At 42.0% G+C, this 6,390-nt stretch overlaps 1 long non-coding RNA gene across 1 annotated transcript in view; it reads right to left on the bottom strand.

The window, feature by feature from the left end:
- LOC118766608 overlaps positions 1 to 5,135 on the bottom strand; it is a 19,231-nt gene extending 14,096 nt beyond the window's left edge. Inside the window, exons 1-2 of the long non-coding RNA XR_005002548.1 lie at positions 5,026 to 5,135; positions 3,851 to 3,855 (exon numbers count right to left, since the gene is read on the bottom strand). This is a non-coding gene — a long non-coding RNA (uncharacterized LOC118766608). The remainder of the gene's footprint in view (positions 1 to 3,850; positions 3,856 to 5,025) is intronic.
- Between the last annotated feature and the right edge of the window lie 1,255 nt (positions 5,136 to 6,390).

Here is a 6,390-nt window from a genome sequence, read left to right as displayed (position 1 = left end):
ATTCATAAAGTGGGCCGAATCGATCTCAGTATTTCATTGGTACTTAATGATTAGTTTTTTTTTGTTTGTTTGTTTTTTTGACAACGAAAGAATAAAACGCAGAGTGAACTCCATATCTGGATTAGAATTCAAAATATAGAAGGGCATAACTGAATAGATCAATATAATTCGTGCGGTGTGTTCCGTTATTTCCACCAACCTTTACCGCGCGTGGAATAATAATTTTTTACGTTAAGACAACAAATTTTGTAGGATAGGTAAACTGTCGATTAGATCCATATGAATAATAGATTTGAACTTATTTTGTGAAGCCCGAAAAGAAAAATGGCAAAGTCGATCCAAGGAATCTGAAATCAAAATGTAAAGGATCATAGTTAAATTCTGCATACGCCACCGTTTCTAGGATTAAAGACAATTATTAAGGGAAATAATCCATAACCGAGACTCTTGAGTTGCTTCCCTTAGATTATGCTTTTGACTAATCGTGTAGCACAAAATGTATGGATGACAGAAAGTAACACCAAAACAAAATTCATATGGGTACAAACTGTATAGTAGGCAAACCCACACACACACACACACACACACACCACACACACACACAACACACACACACACACACACATAAGACGGGTTTCTTTCACTTTACGTCTACTAAATCCAGACACAATGCATTGGTCAGACACCTCCATAAGATGCCCTGCAGAGAATCTAAATGCAAGACCACAGGTTTGGAAGCCCAGTTTCTCAAACGCATTTCGTCTTGAATATGGAACGCAGCATCCTCACATTTTATTTATATATTCATTTGTTTGTTTATTTATTCATAAAGTTGGGCCGAATCGATCTCAGTATTTCATTGGTACTTAATGATTAGTTTTTTTTTTGTTTGTTTGTTTTTTTGACAACGAAAGAATAAAACGCAGAGTGAACTCCATATCTGGATTAGAATTCAAAATATAGAAGGGCATAACTGAATAGATCAATATAATTCGTGCGGTGTTCCGTTATTTCCACCAACCTTTACCCGCGTGGAATAATAATTTTTTTACGTTAAGACAACAAATTTTGTAGGATAGGTAAACTGTCGATTAGATCCATATGAATAATAGATTTGAACTTATTTTGTGAAGCCCGAAAAGAAAAATGGCAAAGTCGATCCCAAAGGAATCTGAAATCAAAATGTAAAGGATCATAGTTAAATTCTGCATACGCCACCGTTTCTAGGATTAAAGACAATTATTAAGGGAAATAATCCATAACCGAGACTCTTGAGTTGCTTCCCTTAGATTATGCTTTTGACTAATCGTGTAGCACAAAATGTATGGATGACAGAAAGTAACACCAAAACAAAATTCATATGGGTACAAACTGTATAGTAGGCAAACCCATACACACACACACACACACACACACACCACACACACACACACACACACACACACACACACACATACTCACACACACACACACACAAAATAAAAGCAAAACACGTAGAGACGCGTACAAACACACACACATGCACGCACAGACACACACAGATACATGCGCAGATAAGAATACACACCATAGAAAGACAGAATCGATTAAACAGGAGGAGACACAAGGGATGGAGAGTTGCTGGAGAGGTCACAGGTGTGTGATGAAAGATTTTTCCAGACAATGGACATGAATTAAGAGCAATAGTAAACACGTGAAGAACGAATAAATAGTGCGTGGCATGAAAAATAAAATGACCACCCGACATATAACAAAATTCATATCACTGGCCCGTCTCTGTTGTTCTCCTTAGATTACTATATTTTTAAATTGTTCTATATTCGTGATGAGGCTGCTTATTTGATAATTTGTTATTATTTAGTAGATCTAAGGCGATGGGCTGGCAGAATCGTTAGCACGTCTGGCAAAAATGCTTAGTGGTATTTCGTCTGCCGTTACGTTCCGAGTTCAAATTCCGCCGAGGTCGACTTTACCTTTCATCCTTTCGAGGTCGATGAAATAAGTACCAGTTACGCACTGGGGTCGATATAATCGACTTAATCCGTTTGTCGGTCCTTGTTTGTCCCCTCTGAGTTTAGCCCCTTGTGGGTAGTAAAGAAATAGGTATTTCGTCTGCCGCTAAGTTCTGAGTTCAAAATCCGCCGAGGTCCACTTTGTCTTTCATCTTCACGGGGTCGATACAATAAGTACCAGTTGAACATTGTGAACATTGGGGATCGATGTAATCGATCAGTCCCCTCCTACCAAATTTCGGACCACGTGCCTTCAGTAGAAAGGATTATTCAGCATACCTGGTCGATCAAACCAAGGACCAAGAACATGCCTGTCCTTTTTTTCAAACGTAGTGTACTCTGGACTACATTATTTAATGAGAGCTGTTTAAAGACAATAGGGCGTATTTGGGAGGAAATTTGCTGACTGTTTCTGTGGAAGCACTCCGTCGGTTACGACGATTAGGGTTCCGGTTGATCTGAATCAACGGAACGGCCTGCTCGTGAAATTAATGTGTAAGTGGCTGAGCACTCCACAGACACGTAGTTCTCGGGGATATTCAGCGTGACACAGAGAGTACAACAGAAACAGGAAGTAAGAGTGAGAGAAAGTTGTGGTGAAAGAGTACAGCAGGGATCACCACCATCCCCTGCCGGAGCCTCGTGGAGCTTTAGGTGTTTTCGCTCAATAAACACTCACAACGCCCGGTCTGGGAATCGAAACCGCGATCCTATGACCGCGAGTCCGCTGCCCTAACCACTGGGCCATTGCGCCTCCTTGACTGTTTCTAACAGGTCTAGCAAACAAGAAAAGGTTTTCTTCTGCTCTTTTCGTCTTCCTCCTTCTTTCCTCTACCACCACCTTCTTTCCAGTATTATTATCAATGTTGTCGACATCAATAGTATTATTAGGTTTTTCCAATTCGGTACAATTTATTATGCTCTTACATTAAAAAACGAAAAAAAAAAGTACCATGCACCTAAAATCGCTCTGCAGACGACCGCAATTACATAGAGGAATGTCTCCTTCCTAAATAATCTATTGCTTGCCGGGCGACCGTTTAACTGATTACATTATAAAGCGCCTGTCTGCTTCAAATACATTGTTTCTATCAATGACTAGACGATCGCATTATTGATGACACAGTAGAACACTATGTTTTTAAAGAAAAAAAAAAGGTACGTTGTGCCTATCATGTGCCTAACTGGAGAATAACATTTCCAGTCAGACTACTTTAGCTTACTTTGTGCCAAAATTATCAATTACTGTACGACCACATTTCCATGTCCATAATATCCATTATGCTATAGGAACAAGGCCTGAAATTTTGTGGGTAACGGCTGGTCGATTTCATCCCAAAAGGCTGAAAGACGGAGTAGATCTCAGCGAAATTTGAAGTCATAGCGTAAAGAACCGGGGAAAAAATGCCGCTAAGTCCGACTCGCTAACGATTCTGCAAGTTCACCGCCTTTTGCGAGCCCAGTATATAAAACTTTTTAGTGATTCGAGAAACATTGTATAGGGTTGTTAGATAAATTCAATCATTTTTTTCTTTCTACTTGACTATATATATATGAATTCTCCGTATGTTCCTTTATTGCGTTTCTGTTCAAATTTTGGAACTTATTACTTAATGTAACGCTACGCACGCTTCTTATTTTTTGCCCATTCAGTCGGACATTGTTTATACGATCTGTGGAGGCGCAATGGCCCAGTGGTTAGGGCAGCGGACTCACGGTCGGAGGATCGCGGTTTCGATTCCCAGACCGGGCATTGTGAGTGTTTATTGAGTGAAAACACCTAAAGCTCCACGAGGCTCCGGCAGGGGGTGGTGGTGAACCCTGCTGTACTCTTTCACCACAACTTTCTCTCGCTCTTACTTCCTGTTTCTGTTGTACCTGTATTTCAAAGGGCCAGCCTTGTCACACTCTGTGTCACGCTGATTCTCCCCGAGAACTACGTTATGGGTACACGTGTCTGTGGAGTGCTCAGCCACTTGCACGTTAATATCACGAGCAAGCTGCTCCGTTGATCGTATCAGCTGGGACCCTCATCGTCGCAACCGACGGAGTGCTCCTACTCCTACTTTATACGATCTCTCTCTCTCTCTCTCTCTCTCTCTCTCTCTTCGCCCTCTTTCCTCTCCGTTGTTTTCTGTCACTCCGCCCTCTATCACTTTTCCTCTCTCTCCTCCCACGTGACCCGTGGCTATTCTCACCTCTCTTCTCCATTTCCTTTTTACGTCTGACGACGTTTCTCTCATCTGTTCTACTTTTAACACGGTTTGTTTTTTCACCGAGTTTTCTTTTTATCTTGTCTCATTACGTTTCCTGTCTAACAGGATATTTTCCGTCTGTTGCCCATGTATCCGTCTCGTCTTAGAGCCGCAAGGCCTTTTTTGTTTGTATAATGTCGACTACAGGTAACGATAAACACGCCTCTATTGATCCGAAGGGATAACTACCAGCGCAGTAGTCTCCCTTAGACCCTTTCCTCACAGACATTCGCTGGCTATATGTCCTGTTTCTCGACACCGGTAGCAAATGAACTCAGGCTTGGGTGACGTGCGGGCCCTGACTCCGGAAACACTGTCCTTTGAATGGTCGCACACGTTCCTTGTTTGTCCCCTCTCCGCTACTCCTTGCTCGGCCACTTTTCGTTGTTGCAGTCGCTGCTACCGGCATCGTCCTTCAACACGAAATTACGTAACTTCGTATGATTCACATATCCTGCTTTTGACAACAGAACACGCTCACATATAATGCATATCCAATGTTCACTGCTGATTACAGTTCCAATTGTTCCTTTGCGACTGGCCCTTTTCAGGGTGCTGAATCATCTGTTCCTCCCAGGCTTGGCAACTAGTCCCAACAGCACCGCTCCACTTGTTTCAATCTTGGGCATCATTTTCCCAATCACTTTTGTTCATATCTAACTTCTTCAGGTTTTCCTTCACAATTGAAAAAAATAGGAGTCAACAACAATAAGCCATAACTCTGTGTGTACGTGTGTTTGCCCCCCCCCCATCACTACCATCGCATGACAATCGATGCAAGTGTGTTTACGTGCCCCATAACTTAGCAGTTCGGTAAAAGAGACTGATACAATAATTACTAGCCTTACAAAGAATAAGTCCTGGGGTCAGTGTCTTACCACAATTTTTATAAATAAAAGAAGTATTAAAAACCGCATTATTTATGGGATGACCCAGTTACACACACACACACAGAGGGAAAAGAATTATCACTCTACATTTACAATCTACGGAATCCTTTATTCTTTATTGACATGCATAAGATCTGGTCATCAAATCTAAATAGAGACTTCAAACTTGAAATCTTCAAAGCCACAGTCGAACCAATTCTACTATATGGCTCAGAAACCTGGACGTTATCAAAGAAGCTTGAGAGGCGGTTGGATGGAACCTACACTCGCCTCCTTATGAGAGCTCAAAACCTCTCGTGGAAGCGCCATCCAACCAAAATGCAAATATATGGGAAACTACCACCTGTGTCATCTCTTGTGAAAGGTAGGAGAGCCCAGTTTGCTGGACATTGTTGTAGAGCTGAAAAAGAAGTAATTTCTACTCTTCTCCTCTGGAAGCCATTTACTCGCAATACCAGAGGGCGCACACTCTCCTACCCTGATGTAATCTCCAGGGATACAGGCATCCAGCAACAGGACCTCCGTAATGCCATGATGGACCGTGAAGTCTGGCGTAGCATGGTAAATTCCATTGTCTCGACCACGGTCGAACAATGATGAATGATTGGACGACTGTAATGAAAAGAACAGGGCCAAAGGATTGAGCCCTGGTGTACTACAACCTTCACGCTAAATTCATCACTATACTTGTGACTAACACTTACTAATGCTCACCTCTTTGTACCGCTTGTACGGTTCTCACAAGCCATTCACCTACTCCAAGCTTCCTCAGTAACCACTAGATCTCAAAGAGGAGAACCCGATCAACAGTTTTCTTTAGGACGGCAAAAACTAGATATAGGAGCTTATTCCTGACTAGATACTTCTAGAGTTGTCTCACTAGGAAGATGTCATTAGTAAAACTTCTTTCTGGCATAAAACTAAACCGGATGACGTTTATGCTGACACTTCTGATCAGTGGTACCGTATCGTTAGCACGCCGGGCGAAATGCGTAGCTGTATTTCGTCTGTCGTTACGTTGTGAGTTCAAATTCCGCCGAGGTGGACTTTGCCTTTCATCCTTTCGGGGTCGATAAATTAAGTACCAGTTACGCACTGGGGTCGATGTAATCGACTTAATACCTATGTCTGTCCTTGTTTGTCCCCTCTGTGTTTAGCCCCTTGTGGGTAATAAAGAAATAGGTACCGTAACTCTTTTCTGCAACCTTCATTACCTGGTCCAACAGTTTTAAT

The sequence above is a fragment of the Octopus sinensis genome, linkage group LG16 (genome assembly GCF_006345805.1).
Source record: "Octopus sinensis linkage group LG16, ASM634580v1, whole genome shotgun sequence".
In the NCBI taxonomy this organism is placed as follows: Eukaryota; Metazoa; Mollusca; class Cephalopoda; order Octopoda; family Octopodidae; genus Octopus; species Octopus sinensis.
Note: the sequence above shows the minus strand (reverse complement) of the source record. Positions and strands in the feature narration are given on the sequence as shown.